Here is a 16,781-nt window from a genome sequence, read left to right on the forward strand (position 1 = left end):
TTTGACATTTTATCATGTCCTAAAATGTCTTTGAAAATCCATTTTCAGTCCATAATCCTCTGTCTTTTGATTCTCATTGTATTGCAGTGTTTAATTGCTTACTTTTTGTTACCCTGTTCCAGACTGCAATCTTATTTAAGACAGGGCCTGTGAATTTTATCATTTTACATCTGATATCTAACAGTTTGACTATTCGGTTAGCATGTAATAAAATGAATGAATGAATGAAAGATTACCTCACTCTTCTTGAATTCTTCACTCAGTCAACCAACCCCTGACTATTTGTTATCTATGGCTAAGGTGTGCAAGGGTTTTGTGTGCTGGTCTCAGACTATCAATAACCAATGTTGTGGCTGGACCAGCTGTTGTGGTTCTTCTTATGATTGCAAGACACCCTTCAGCAATAACCATCAGGAAATTTGGGGGAAAAAAAGGGCTTATTACTTACAGGACCTGAAAATCACATGGCACACCTGGGGCCACACAGTGAGGTTGCAAATAGAGAGAGAGAGAGAGAGAGAGAGCATGGGCCTGGGGTTCTGCTTTTATTGGGGTCAAGGATGGGGGCCTAGGGGCTCACGGGCTCACTCCTTACTGGTGAATTTAAAACATAAGGGTGGGAACTTAAAGTGCAGGAAGAGAGGGGCTGGCCCCGTGGCCGAGTGGTTAAGTTCGCGCGCTCCGCTGCAGGCGGCCCAGTGTTTCGTTGGTTCGAATCCTGGGCACGGACATGGCACTGCTCGTCAGACCACGCTGAGGCAGCGTCCCACATGCCACAACTAGAAGGACCCACAACGAAGAATATACAACTATGTACCGGGGGGCTTTGGGGAGAAAAAGGAAAAATAAAATCTTTAAAGTGCAGGAAGAGAAAAAAACCAAGTGACCCAAATAGTCAGTTATTGAAATCAACCAAGATCTCTAAGACAAAGACCCTCGGGGGGGGGGAGGTGGCCTGACTTTTTATCTAGTTTTGTGGCTGGCCGTGTGTTTATTCGAGATAACCAAGATAGCTGTCTTTGAAGTGGATGCCTTGCAATAAAACCTTAAGTCAGGCACTTGCACTAGGGAAAAAAAAAAAAACTGTCGGGGTTCACACTACACCAGGACCAGGCTTGAGTCCGCAGATATGGTGGGTGCCGGGATGCACCACAAGACCGGCGCCCCTTCAGGCATGAAGGCCTGACTCTCCCAGCTGCTGGGAGTGCCACTGGCAGAAAGCCCTTGGGGATTGCCTCTCTCAAAGGGAGCTGCTTTGTCCAAAGTCATCCCCTCTCCTAGGGTGGCCTGCATCCAATGGCTGGTCCATGGAGGTATAAAAGCCTAGACCCAGTGCCCCAACTGGGGACAACTCTGAAGAGTTGTTGTCCCAGCTTCAGAACTCCCCTTGGTGTCTGCTGAGGCTGCTGCAAAGAGCACATCACAGCTCTACTTCTGCCTCTGCCCAATCCTGCTTCCGTCTCCTCCTTTCCTCCGGTGTTGAGCCTAAGAGCATCCTCCAAAAAACTTCCTGCATTGATCTCCACTTCAGAGTCTGCTTCCGGGAGAAACCACCCGCAACAGCAGGCAACTAGAAGGTGCAGAGACACACCCTGACTTAGTCTTATGTGCTTCCAGACTGTAGATTGTAAATTCCTCGAACAGAGACCACGTCTCACACCTCTCCCAGCCCTGGGCCCCACTATAGTCCCTAGTACATAGAACACTCTCAAATACGACCCCAAGGGAAGGGATAATAATGAATGGGGAGGGATATGTGAATATGAGGAATTCTGAGGAAGCATCAGCTGAGTGCTGACGGCTATTGGGTTCAAAGGCAAGAATGACTAATGGGCAGTTCCTGAGTTTCAAGTCTGAGAGACTGAAAGAAGAAGGATGCTGCTGGGAGCAGAAGTTAATTTTGTGGAAAATTGGTTTGAAATTAGTTTGGTGTAAACGTTGCATTTGAAGTGTGTCCGAATCTTCAAGGGGAAACGTCTGATAGGCAGTGGTTGATATAGAACCAGGTCTTGTGTACCAGACAGTTTGGAAACATAGATTGAAGTACTATAGATTTACACAGAGGTAAGAGTTGAAGCTGTGAAGATGAGGAAAGTCTTAGAGGATTTTTTTTCTTTTTAAGTTTAGAAATAGAAGAGTAACAGATCCATCAAATGATGGACCCTTGGGGCCCGCCCTGTGGTGTAGCGGTTAAGTTCGCGTGCTCTGCTTTGGCGACCTGGGGTTCGCTAGTTCAGATCTCGGGCCAGACATATGCACCGCTTATCAAGCTGTGCTGTGGCAGGTATCCCATATATAAAATAGAGGAAGATGGGCACGGATGTTAGCTCAGGGCTACTCTTCCTCAGCAAAAAGAGGAGGATTGGTGGCAGATGTTAGTTCAGGGCTACTCTTCATCAAAAAAAAGATGGACCCTCAACTAAAGAAGAAGAGAAGTGGATGCACTGAAGTGAGAAAGGAGAGGTCAAATATACTAGGAAGAGACTCAGTATGGCACAGTATCTCCAGAAACAAAAAGAAGAAAATTTCAATAGTGATCTCCTTCTATTAATTTGGCTCAAGCCATGCCAGAGCTGCATGCTGAGTTGTGTGTCCCGTGATGCAAGTGCTGTAGAGGACACAGGGGCAATGCAGGGAGCAGGGCAAGACTTCAGGGAGTAATGATTAACATCCTCAGAGAGTAAGAAAAACATCAAGATGCTAGAAAAGAGGAATATCCGGTTAACCATACAAAGCTCTTAGAAATTAAATACATGAAACAGAAATTTTAAATGTAATAGAATTGGGAAGTAATTGACTAACTCTTCCAGAAAATAGAATAAATGGGCAAAAATATGGAGGAAAAAAGTTGGAGAATTAATTCAGGAAGTTTAATTTCTGAAAGATAGGGCAGTAAAACGGACAGGGAATTACCAAAGAAATTATACAAGGAAACTTTCCCAAAGGATATGAGTTTTCAAATTGAATGGGCTCAACAAAGACCCAGCACAATGAAAGGAAATAACCCACAACAAAGCATATCATCATGGCATGGTAGAGTTCTGGGGATAAAGAATAAAAGCTCTGAGACACTGAGAGAGAGAGAGAGAGAACAGGTCACATGTACAAGGAGAATGGTATCAGACCTCTCAGTAGCAATACCAGCAGTTAGAAGACAATGGAATAATGTCTTCGAGGTCCTAAGGGAAAAGAATTTCCAAACTAGAGTCTTACACCCAGCTAAGCTTTCAATCAAATATTACTGGAAAGAAAGACAAGATCTCAAAATGTATCTTCCATGTACCACTTTTCAAAAAGTTACCAGAGGATATGCTCCACCAAAACAAGGTAGTTAAAAAGAGCAGGGCATGTGATTAGCAACAACAATGAAACAAAAATCAGAGGACCCTACACAGAAGTGAACAAAAAGAGAATTCCAAGGACGATAAGGCAGAGGAATATGAGAGTTGAATTCTGATCTTCCATAGCAGAACGTTAATGGGTAATATCTATAGCTGAAAAATAAAGAAATAGCAGCATAACTTTGTTATGCAGAAATATGAAAGTAAACAACAGGAGGAACAGCTAAAGAGAGGAAAGGAATTTCTGGAGTCTCATGGAAGCAAGAATTGGGGGAGGGGGTTGGGTGGAAAAGGATTGCTGTTTTTCTTTATCAGTCCTGTAGTAGGATTTGACTTTTAAACTAAGCACATTTATTACTTTCATACAAATGAAATTTAAATAGGCAACAAGTCCATTAATATGCCAGAAATAATTTGTAAATTGTGTGTAAAAATAGCCTCCTTACCCACACTATTAGAAGTAATCTTTCAGGAGAGGAAAAAAAAATCCCTCTGGTTTGTCTTTCTTCCTCTGCAAAAGGTTTTTGAGCAAATTCTTGGGAGCCCATCAATTTGCCAATTAGAAGAAAACGCAAGAGTAACAGCAGGAATCATGACTGCAAGGAAACAGTTACCATCCTATAAAATTATAGCCTTTACCAAATGAGAATAAACCTGTCAAGACAACGTTTAACCATCTTTATGTAAAAATCAAAATGGTCTGACTTCGACTGTCAAACACACTCTCCTAACTTATCTGTAACAAAGTGTTCCCGTAGTAAGTCACACACTTCAAGCTGCATTTGCAGTTTGGCAAAACGTAGCTGGCCAGCCCATGAATCTAGGGAGCCCACTTCTCTCGGGCTGCCTCCAGCGCGCCGTAAAATGGCTGGCTCATTTAGTTGGCCCAGCAGTTGCGGCAGGCTGGGTGGATGTAACTCCTGCAGGAAAACTACAGAGTAAAATATCATTGCACCTACCTCACTGATCAATAAAACAAAATAAAAAATCCAGTTCTTCCATTTGGATGAGAGGCAATTTTCTGTGGCTTCTCACATTTGCTAGAACTTTACAAATATGTATCCCCCAGACCATCAGATGAGACAAATTGGCACAATACTAGTTATTTTTATGTGCTGCCTCATCCTTTATACAAAGTATCTCCGATCACTTTAAAGTGAGAGGGCAGAATGGAGATTGTGATTTATAGAGCCTGAGGGACCAGGGCTAATCCTGCAGAGGTAGAGAACGGCCCACTAAGGATTCTGGGAAAAGAAGGAAGGCTGAATCGGATGCAAACCACACTTGCAGTCCCTGGGAGGGACAGGGAGAGACTTGTAGCAGGAGTCACAGCTTCACTCTTGGAGCTGAGGAACTCATCATGAAGGGATGAGCAGAACTAGAAGAGAGATGCACACTAACAAAAGTTGAAATGCTTGTACATTTCGCTTCACAATAATTTCTTTTTCAGAAGAGTTTCATTGAGATACAATACACAAGCTTTACAATTCACCCTCTTAAAGTGTAAAATTCAATAATTTTGAGGATATTTACAGAGTTATGCAACCAGCAATCAATTTTAGAACATTTCCATCACCTCCCAATAAAACCCATACTCCTTAGCAGTAACGGCCTTCCTCCTCCCCACATGACACACAGTCGTAGGCAATCACTATTATACCTTCTGTCTCTATGCATTTCCCTTTTCTGAACACTTCATATAAACAAAATCATACAGTATGTGGTCTTCTGGGACTGGCTTTCAAGGTTCAGCCATGTTGCAGCATGTATCAATACTTCATTCCTTTTTATGGCAGAATAATATTCCATGGTATGTACATACCACATTTCGCTTATCCACTCATCAGTTGCCAGACACTTGGATTGTTTCCACTTTTGGGCTTTATCATTAATACAGCAGTGAACATTTATGTATAAGTTTTAGTGTGAACATATGTTTTCAATTCTCTTGGAACCACACCTGGGAGAGGAATTTCTGGGTTATGATAACTCTATGTTAAACATTTTGAGGAACAGCCAGACTGTTTTCCAAAGCCCCATTTTACTTTTCCATCAGCCACATAAGAAGATTCCAGTTTTTCCACATCCTCGCCTAGACTTCTTATTACCTGCCTTTTTTTTTTTTTTTAATCATAGCTACCTTATTGTGTGAAGTGGTATCTCATTGTCCCAATAGTTTCTCATCTTTAATTTTGTTCCTATACTCTTGTGGTCTATGGGTTTTAATGGCCAGTGGCTGTTTTGTTAAAATTTCAAAATGGAAAGGAAAAGATCAACAAAGACCCCTTAAACTTTGGCACACCTTTTAAAATTGTCCACAGATCCCAATGCTTGGAAGAAAAATTACCCCAATGCTTGGAAAGGGTAAACACGGGTATTGATTAAACTACACATTATTACTATTCATTACACATTATTACCTGTTGAGGACATATATACCATCAAAGGACTGTGCCAAGTGCCTTAGAGGAAATTAAAAACACACAGGCTCCTTACCACCAAGGACTTTCAGAATTCTGGAACTCATAATGATGGCAATAATACTGTTTGGACACAACTTTACAGGTTATAAAGTGCTTTGAGATCTTAATTCTGGTTTTGTTTTTGTTTTCTTCCTTAGGAGCTGAGAATTCCAGTAGCCAGGGGCTCTTTGACTCTTCTACCCCAACAAGACAAGGGATCAGGGCTCACTAGGAGGTGGGTATGCTATGGGGCACAGTGGCAGAGGAGACATCTCTGACAGGGCACACTTGGGGAGCTCCACAATGTAGGGAGCATGAAGAGCCAAGAAGGACTGGAAGCTTGGGGAGGCATCATGTCATGATGCCACGGGCAGGAGAATCAGCTGGGGACAGAGACACGTGTTGGAGAACTTGGGTACCCAGACAGGTCACAGAGGACTGGGGACCAAAAGGGAGGGTGCCTGGGCACAAAACCAGAATGGCCTCAAGGGCTGCCACTGGCTTTCCCAGGCCACTTGCTATTCTCTAGCAATACTGACCCATTTGTGAGGTTTTCAATTGTGCCACCCATTCTTACATCTGTGTGCCTTTTGTATACGTTGTTTCCTGAAACATCCTCCTCCAGCTGGCACCCCGCACTCCCAAAAGCATTATCATTTAAAACAGTGTCACTTGCTTATTAAAAATCTTTGCCCTCTCACCACTGCTTATAAGAAGGTGGCAAATTGCAGCATTCAATGCTGTTCCCAATCTGCCCAACCCCCTTTCCCAGCTCCTCTGCTTCCCTTCCCCGTGGCATTTGCCATTCTCCCCACGTACTCTGCAAAGCCTTCCCTGACTCTCCTGGGCAGAATTGATTGTCCTTTTGCCTGGGTCCCTTACCCCATGCTTTATACCAGCATTGTCCTCCTCATCATCTAGAATGTTACAAAGTTGTGTACATTTCAGCCCTTCAAATTGTGAGGTCATTGCAAGGTTGGGTCTCAGTGCCAAAGCAGGTTATCCAAGTGGAAATGTCCAAAAGGTAATGTATGAATGAATGATGGATGAATTGATGAATAAATGAATTTGCACAAAGTGCCAAACCAATTTGGCCATATTTAGAAAAATATTGCCTTGGACAAATGTAATGGCTAAGAGTTAATCTCAACATCAGATCAGAACAGTTGGCAAATTGTGCTTATGTTTACAACTTTCTTCTCAAGAAAACCTATTTAAATGTGCCCTCTTGTTTTGATTAGAGTTTTTTTTAAAAACAATTAGAGTTCATAAAGGATATAGAATTATTATTAAACCAAAAATGCAATAATGACCAAATATAAATGAAAAAATGAAATGCAGGCCTGCTTTCATTTACCAATGCTCATCAATAGTGGTGAGTTAGAAGAGCAAACAGAAGCATAGTTCCTGAACCCAATTACTCTCCATAGTAGGAAGACATATTTAAAAAAGGAGGAGGTGGTGCTGGCCTGGAGTTGATTTTCTAAGAAATGCAGTAGACTTGTTACATTTGTGAAAGAACTGGACAGTGTCAGAGGTACATTTTGTGGTACACTGTGTCCTCAGCAAGGGAACTGATATCTATAAGAGAAAATGCCTACAGTGAATCAAAGATGGCTGCAAATTCTTTACCACTCCTCTCATTGAGAAGTGAAGTCTATATCCTTTCACCTTGAGTCTGGGCTGGTCCTGTGACGTTCTCCGTCCAATAGAATATGGCAGAAGTGACACTGTGTAACTTCCAACACTGAGCCTTGAGAGATGTGCAATTTCTGCTTTCATGTGCTCCTTCTTGGAATCCAGACTATGCTATGAGCAGCTCAAGCCATCTGGCAAAACTGCATGCAGGAGAACTAAGGTGCTCTGGTCAACAGCCCCAGCTGAGCTTTCATTCAACAGCCAGCACCAACTGCCAGCCACATCGGTGAGTCAGTTTAGAAGTTCCATCCCAGAGAAGACCCCAGATGACTGCAGCCCCATCCAACACCACATGGAGCAGAAAAATCATCTCACTGAACTCAGTCAACCCACAGAATTGTGAAACACAATAAATGGCTGTTGTTATTTTAAGCCACTAACTTTTGGTGTGGATTGTTATGCAGCACCAAATAACTGAAACAAGCCCTGATTTGGAACCAGGCAGGTTCTATTTACTGAAAAGTGAGACCAATTCAAAATCCTGCTCATCCCTAGGAATACCAAAGTGGGACAGAAATAAGACTTTCTGCCTCTCAGGCAATTCCCAAGAGAAACAGCTTAGTAGGCCGTAGAAAATTAATAAGAACAATGCAGTAAAATAAGTGAGATAAATCGTGCTTTGTCAGCAGTGTCACCGGCAAACTGTGCAAAAACTATCGCGCCACTAAAGTAAGCAATCTAATTACTACAATATGTACAAAGCGAAATAATCAACTTGCAGTTTGATGAGAAGAGTATATAAAATCAGTGGCTGTAAAGAGCACTGTGGAATCAATAAAGTTCATGAAAATGGAATTAGTTGTGCGTGAATGTGGGTAACAAACGCACGACATGTTCTGTATTTAGGAAACGAGGAGACGGCCCTCTGTGGTCTGAGGCCACATTCAGAATAAAGGGTTAACAAATAGCTATCTACTGACTGATTTATTTTGATTACATCCCAGACTATTGGGTTTATTCTAATTTTTTAGGTTCTGCTTTTGCCCACACATCGTCACTTGCCCATTTGCCTCCAACCCGGTGGCCTCCTACCTATCAATGTCCAGTTAACACCACCTCTGTGAAGCCTTCCTTTATTTCTCCTACTAGTAATCAATCATTTCCCTCACTGCGTTCCGGCGAGACATTTTACAAGTTGTTAAAATAGCACTTATCACCTTGTTTCAGTTTCTGATTACAAGAGTTCTTTGCAGGAGGGACTAAGCCTTATTCAGTCAGGGTGCCCTCTAAAGGGTAGGACATGGTCCCGGGCATGTAGAAAGGCTACATAGTGGCTGCTCAGTATTCAAATGGATAAACAGATGGATGGATGGATAGAAAGAAGGTTAAATGGATGGGTGAGCGGATTCCCCTTAAATTGTGACTTATGGAAAATCCCAAGAGCTGGAATGATAGGAAAGGAAAAATTAAGAAGGCTTGAGAATTTCTTTACAGGAAGGGTCTAAGCACGGGAGTACTGTTGAAAGGAGAGGTTGGAGAGCCTGCTTTGAAGCACACACTCTTTTAATTTAGATTTCATGTTTACTTGGGGTGGATTTAGGGGCACTGTTCAAGACCGTGGAAAGGCTAACGCCACCGCTTGGTAAGCCCCTGGAAAAGTGACTTGCAAAATAAGTTTGACTAGATCTCAAAAGGTTACTGGTTGCCGGGCATATCTGATATGCCCAAAGAAGGGAACTGAGACTGAGGGCAAAATTGCCTGATCGGAGTTTGAAACTACCACTGAGGCAACAGCAGGAAAGCACCATGATTTCAGAGTGCTGGGCACAAACACCTCTGTCGATGGGGTCTCTGCCCTCCAGGACAGTGGTTCTCAACCAGGCCCGGGCTCCGTGCCTCGGAGACTGTGATCGGATTGATCTGAGGACAGATCTCTAAGGACTCTCTGAAATCTCCCTGAGTGTTTCTAATGGGCAGTCAGGATGAGGAACTATTCATTCTTCTAGAAGCTTACGTTGGGATCCAGACACAATGACAAGGACCACAGTGTGTATAGAACACTCTGGCAACAGAATAAGAAGATTGGCTGCCTATGAAGAGAGCCATACTGTAGATGCGATAATTCAGCCGACATTTATTGAGTGCCTAGGATGTGCCAGGCCCTGGCCAGGGGCTGGGATACAGTGATGTGCAGCACTCATGGAGTTTATACAGCCCAGTTAGGGTAATAGACATTAAATAACGAACATAGATATAATTACAAACTGTGCTAAGTGCTATGGAGGAAAGCACAAGATGCTATGATACAGAATAACCCAATTTAGGTGGAGTCGGGCAGGCAAGCAAAGCAAGGAGCAAGCCCCATTTAGCTTGAGACCTAAGAACACAATTCAGTGGTACATGTATTTGAGGTGCTGGAGCTTAGCATTAGGTTGAACCATATGAAATTGCTGAGATTGAACCATTTATGACCTATAAAATGGCAATTTCATACAGTTCGACCTAATACAAGCATGTAATCTGAGTAGGGACCAGGGAGAGAAGGCATGGGGTGTTCTACTTTCATCAGAGCAGGGCAGATGCCCGCAAGAGTAGAGCAAAGGCAGCAAAGGGAAGAAAACTTGCAACCCCACATTATAAAAGTAGCCCTGGAATTTGAGCCATGTATTTAATGTTTAGAGCATCCCTTTGATTTTAAATACCCATGCTTGTTGTCAAATCACTGAATCAATGTTTGGAGAAAAATCCAAACTTCCATTCTCTCTCCTCCTTCTAAAATAGAAGCGGAGAAGGGCTGTTGTTTAAAGTTTGGTTCTTGAGGGTTGTGTGTTTCTGAAGGAATCAGCCAGTCCCTTCACCATGTACCCACACAGTGCTGGATATGAAGTACACTCACGTTCCAGTTACCATGACTGCACAACAAACCTCCCCCAACTTAGTGGTGTAAAACAACAACGCCTTATTATGCTCATGAGTTCCAGGGATCAAGTATTGGAAAGGGCACAGTGCGGATGTTTTTTCTCTTCTCTGTAATGTCTGGAGCCTCAGCTGGGAACATGTGGACTGCCAGGGGCTGGAATAGCTGGAATTGGAGGATCCCCTTCCCACATGGGTTCTTCACTCGGCTGGTGCCTGAGCTGGAATAAGTGAAGGCTGGCTCAACTGGCCTCGTAAACTGGATCACCCCACACGGTTTGGGCTTCTCACAGCCTGGTGGCTAGGTTCTGAGAGGAGGGGTCCCAATAGGGGGCCTTTGGAGAGTGAGCACTCCAAGAACACCAGGCTGAAGCCACATGGCCTTTTCTGACCCAGTTTAAGAAAGTCACATGGCGTCCTTTCTGCCATACTCTACTTGTAGATGCAATTGCTAGATTACCCAGATCCAAGCAGCAGGAGGGAGAGACACAAGTTCCCCCTCTCGCTGGGAAGAGTGTCAAGGTCACGCTGCAGAAGAGCACAGGGCATGGGAGATATTACTGCCTCCATCTTTGAACATATAATCTTCCATGAAATGATTAGAGAGTAACACCCAGAGAAACTTTTATGAGGGAGCTAGGTAACAGCTTTGCACAGGATTGTGGTGTCTGTGCAAAGTGAAGGTGAGGGCAAGTGTACCCCTGTTACAAGAAAGAAGTTACTACACCAGAAGGAGCTTTCCAAAACCAACCCTTCTTTTGCCGCAGTGTGCAGAAAAATGTTGGTTCTTCCCGAGAGGATGGGGACGTGCGCGCTCAGTTTAGACAAACAGAGGCCTTCTGCTGGCAGGACCAGAATTCCGCAGAGCATAGCAGAGGGAAACAGAGTGTTCCAAAGAAGTCAAAGGCTCAGTGTGAAAAGACAGTTCCTAGAGCAAACGGCAGATGCAACATCTGAGATTTAATGACCCGAAGCAAGAAGCAGATGTCAAGATTTAAGGCATCTTAGACTGCAGCCCTGAAGGAAGGGGGCACTGGATTAAATACCTGAACTTTTTCAGCTCCCACCCTTCCATATCCTGCCAGGGCCTCCCATTGGCGAAACCAAACCAGAAACCAGAGGGCTTACAGTCCTTCCGTAAGGGAGGTCAGCCTCTCAAGGCACAGAGCAGCGGGGAGAAGGGTAGAGGGTGAATCTGGAGCATAAGCCCTAAATTAAAGAACATGTTCAGAGATTCTGTAACCCAGAATCCACAGACACCTGGACCAGGGAGGCCCACCTGCAGGCCCAACCTATTACAATCAAGACTCTGCCGCCCAGAATGAGCACAACTGAGGTCAGCACTGTCCCTATTTTGTGTTACCAAGGCTTATTTCCGTCTGTGTATGCTAACACTGCAGTAGCATTCTGAAAAATATCTTAATGTGAACTCACACGGGGATTAGTGTTTCTGTGTCCCATGTCAGTTACGATAAGGCAGGGCAGCCTGATGGTTGAGATCAAGGCTCTGGAATCACACAGTCTGGGTTCAAATCCTGGCTCTGCCACATATCGGTTGTGGGGCCTTAGGTGAGTTACTTAACTTCTCTGTGCTTTAGTCCCCTCATTCAGAAACCAAGGATGAAGATTACAGCTCATGGGGTGTTCTAAGAATGAAATGAGACTGTGCGTATAAAGCACAATGGCTGACAGGAAGTAAAGATTTGCTGAGTGCCGTTATTGTTTTCTTGCAACAGAAGGTAGTTTATATGTGGAAAGCTTCTATACTTCTTCAATGCAGTGTAAAGTTGCTTAAAACACCCTTTTTAATCCTGTTTTAATACCATGCCTCTTAGTCATACTTTAAGCTTTAACCCCTGATACACTGTCAGATGGACAAAAACATAAAACACGAACAGTGGCAATTACAAATACACATGCCTTTCGACCCAGCAATCTGATAGTAGGATTTTAACCCACAGATATGTGTGTTGTAGTTGGTTTATAATTTCAAAAGATTAGGAACAACCCAATTGTCCCTTACTAGGGAACTGGTTAAATTATGGCACACAGAATGAGGCAGGTCATTCTGATGTGGAACAAACTCTGAGATATACCATTGAGTGACAAAATTCAATATGCAAAAACAATGTTTACAGTGTACCACCTCTTGCGGTTTGAAAACAAGGAGATTATATAAACACATACTCACACACACATACACACTTACATGCTGGTATATATGTGGACTAGCTCTGGAAGGACACACAACAGCTGGTAACCGTGGATGCTCCTTGTGCAGCGGAAACAAAGGCCTGGGGTGTCGGGGGCAGGGGCCGGAGGAAGGGAGCCCACTCTTCGCTGGCCACTCTTTTCGACATTTGTAGTTTCTATGTGTGTGTTATTATTTAGTAAAACTAATTAAATAAAAATCCCAATATGATAAATGCACAGCAAAGGATCCATGCCATATACAATTCAATGATATATTTGGGGGCTAAAGGAATAACACAAGCATATCACTGAAAATTTAATGTTTAGGTATCACATTTCTCATGACTGTATAGCTAAGATTTCTGGGGATGTGGAGGAAATAGGGAGGGATACGCTACATGAAGGGGGCTCACAGGGTGGACATTCCCTCCAGCCTTCCTCAGTCGGGAGATGTGGCTCCATGGTGAGGTCTCTGAGCATGAGGAGGGGTCTCTCTGGGTGCCCTGGCCAAACGTCCACATCCAAGGTCATTCTCCCTCCTGCCATCTGGCAAACTGGAGGTCAATTTTAAGAGGCAAACTATCAAACTAGGATTTGTCCCATTCATTCCTTTCCGGGATGTCAGTTATAACATATTTGTAGCAAAAGAGGACTATCTTAAGGAGGCAGAGAGAGTGAGGAAGGCTGGCAAATGCTTGGCAAGTAAAAGCCGTGACCGTGACCCTCAAAAGCATGAGGGTCCACAGCCGCTCCCTAAAGCCCTCCCTGCTCTGAAGGAGAAGGCTGCCCACGCAGAAGCATCTGCACTGCAGGGCGCTCTGTGAGCTCCGCCACCTGGATGCTCCCCGTGCAATTTCAGCTCAGCCTGGGCCCCAGGAGCCAGCTGGAGAGGGCCACCTTCCTCTGAGTCTCCATGGCCTCCAGGACCACACTGCATCCTTAGTGACAGCCCATCTGCCAATGACCAGGGCTCTTGGTGGCCCCCTTGATGAAGACACAGCCCTGGACCCCCTCTACTTCCACCTGTTCTGATGGACTGAGCCCGCATCCCCAAGGCACAGGGGCAGTACCCATGTTGGAGGCTGGTCACCCAGAAGACAGTTATCAGACCCTAAATCCGGCATGGTTAGAGCACAGGCCTCTAAATCCTAGTGTGCAGGGCTCAGTGGAGAGGAGAGTTCCCTTGACTGAAATCCTGTGGATAAATAAACGTATTCCACCTCGGTGCCTACATAATTGTTCGCAGCCTTCCCACATGGGCCAGGATTACCACAAGAGTACAAGTTTGAGCCAGAGAAAATCAGGGAAATAAAGACCTCAACAGAGCAGCAGGGCACTAACTAGTTGATAAAATCCAGCTCTTGGGAATTCTCTGGGGCCTGGTTTCATCCGGTTGATACTCATCTGGCCTGGGAGTCACACCTCTGGATCCCACTTCATACTTGGATTCAGATATGGCATATTTGCCTGGAGGGAATGTATCTGCCCTACATAAAGATATTTTCTTTAAAGGAATATTGGTTTCCTTTTAATAAGAGGCTTGTCATTTTACTTGAGCCCTGACTGCAGCGGAGTTCCCCACTCCCCTGGACTGGGGAGTGTGAATGAGACCCACCTGGCAGCACTTCCCTGTGCCAGGTCTACTAGGTGGGTGAGGGCATCGTCTCACCTAACCCTCACAACATCCTGTCAGGTGTGTTCTATTCTTAGCCCCATATTACAGAGAGGAGACAGGTTTGGAGAGGAAAAATAAGTTACCTAAAATCACCTGGCCATTGTGACTCTATTGCTCCATATACCTCACACTCTTTTAGTAGTTAAAAAAACAAAAACTCAAAAGTTAAAAATCCAAGATTCCATTTCTTGACCCCCAAAGTGCCATTTTTTAATTCAGTGACATGGCCCCGCAGTCCAAATAGCACAGGGTGGAGGAGAAGGAGGTCAAAATCCACGGGCCGAGTGCGGTACCCGGGCGCAGGCAGGGAGAGGGCCCCGCTGTCCACCGCTGTCCCACAGATGGCACCTCTCCCTCGCTCTCCCTCTGCTGTAAGAGATGCGTTCACAGGTGACCCGCCCCAGTGAGAAGCGGCTTCTTCGGCGCAGACTGGCTGTGTGTTTAGGGAACTGGGGGCTGGCTAGGCCTGGAGGTAGGAGTGTGCTCTGGCAGTCGTCACCTGTCGTCTGCTCTAGCCTTGGACGCCCGGCTCCTTCCGGTCCCCAGGTCCCCGGCGCGCGGAGCATCTCTTCCCCGGGCGGGTCTTGCGCGGAGACTATCCTTGAGCGCACGGATCTCGGCGCCGCCTGACTCTGCTCAGGCTTCGTGGCCCCTTCTCCTAGCAGGGAGACCGCCTGCTCCCATCAGTCTCTAATGAGGTCCCTACCTGCTTTAACAAGAGCCAGTGCGGTCCCGGCTATCCCTGGAGCCTTTACAAATCTTTGCTTTGAAATCCCTGGAGAGAAAGAAAGGTGACCTAAACTTCTTTCTTTCCATCCAACATCTTCTCCACTCCCCCCTTTCCTAAACAAAAGGAAGGCATTCTTTGCAATCCCTTTAATTAACAGTTTGTTTTTATTTTTCAATATTTGGTGGTCGATTTAGTTGAAGGACCTCAGGGAATTTAAACTACATAGATTAAGAGCAGCTGGAAAGTGGAGGACGTTTCAGCAGTTTCTTTTCTGTCTTTTTAATTGGTAGCAGCACAATGTGCAGCAAGGTGAGTCTAATTCCATTCTGCTGAGGGAGGAAGAAAGTTTCATTTTTATTATTCTTCCAAGAATATTACCAAATTGGCAGGGTCGGGTTTTGTGGGTTTTTTGTGTGTTTTTTCCCTAATACAAAAAAAAAGAAGAAAAACCCCAATTTTCTTTGCATTTCTGAGGAATCATCAAGTGTAGGGGTCCAATGAGGACAATGACACAGCCCTTTCATCAAGCCTGTGCCTTGCTCCAGAGCCCGGATGCTGGAAACCATTTTATCCTGTCCTGCATGGGGCAGCTGCCCTGTCCCCAGCCAGCCTGAAGCCAGCCTTGTCCTGCACCACTTGGCAGCACGTAGCACCTTCTCCCCTCCAGCTACTCTGCCCCTTCCCCCATCTGCATGGGCCAGTTGCACCTCCATTTCAAGTCAGCTGTTTCCTTGACCTCTGGACCAGTCAATTACCTGCTTTCAAGGCCTCCCTCAAGCCTCACCTCCTCCGTGAAGCTTCCCCAGATTAACAAACACTCATAAGACTATGCCTTTCTGTGAATCCCACACCATCCTGCACTGTTGGGCATAATTCTTCAGGTGTGACCACAGCAGTATGGACAGCAAGGTTCAAACTCTCACGGACACAGATGGTGTGCACAGTGTTAACACTATTATTATATATCCCCAACACTCATACCGGTCAATTAAAAAGCAACTAGATACAGCCTTAATGGAAAGCAATTTGGTAATATGAATCAAAAAACTTAATATTTTGTCTGTCCTTTGACCCACAAATTATACCTCTAGGAATATATCCTCAAGAAAATGTCATGTATGAAGGAATGCTCATCAGAAGTATTTATTACTTCTAAAAATTGGAAATAATCCAAATGTTCAACAATAGGAAAAGGGCTAAATAAATTATAGAGCAGCTACACAATGGACTACTCTACAGCCATTACAAATATTATATCATAATATGTAATGACAGGGAAAGTTATTCAGGTTATATCAGTAAGTTACAAAAACACAAATTAATGGCAAATTTTACTTTTAATCATCTAGCTTTAGCTCAGAAGAGCTAAAAAAAGGAAATAGACAAGTCATAAAATTAAAAGCTATAGCTCCCTTGGTGCTCCCTTCTCCATGTGATGGACAAAAAAATTTTAAATACAGATAAGAAAAGGAAAGGGAAAATGAACCAGATCACTTCCACCCACATATAACCACAATTAACATCTTGATGGGTCCTTCCTCTCTTTCTTCTGTGTGCATGCATATGCTCGGGGGCGACTGCACGTATTGTGTGTGTACACTCCTTTACTATTCTTCCAGGCAGTGCACTAGAGACTACAGTATGCATCTTTGACTTATAAAAGTCTAATGTTATTTTGTATTTTTACCCTCTTCTGATAATACAAGAATCTTAGGACATTAATTTACCCCCTCCCCTCTCCCCCACTCTGACTTTAGTGATATTGTTGCCATGCATTTTAATTCTACACATATTATAAATTCCACAAAGCATTATCCTAATCCATA

The sequence above is a fragment of the Equus caballus genome, chromosome 4 (genome assembly GCF_041296265.1).
Source record: "Equus caballus isolate H_3958 breed thoroughbred chromosome 4, TB-T2T, whole genome shotgun sequence".
NCBI lineage: Eukaryota > Metazoa > Chordata > Mammalia > Perissodactyla > Equidae > Equus > Equus caballus.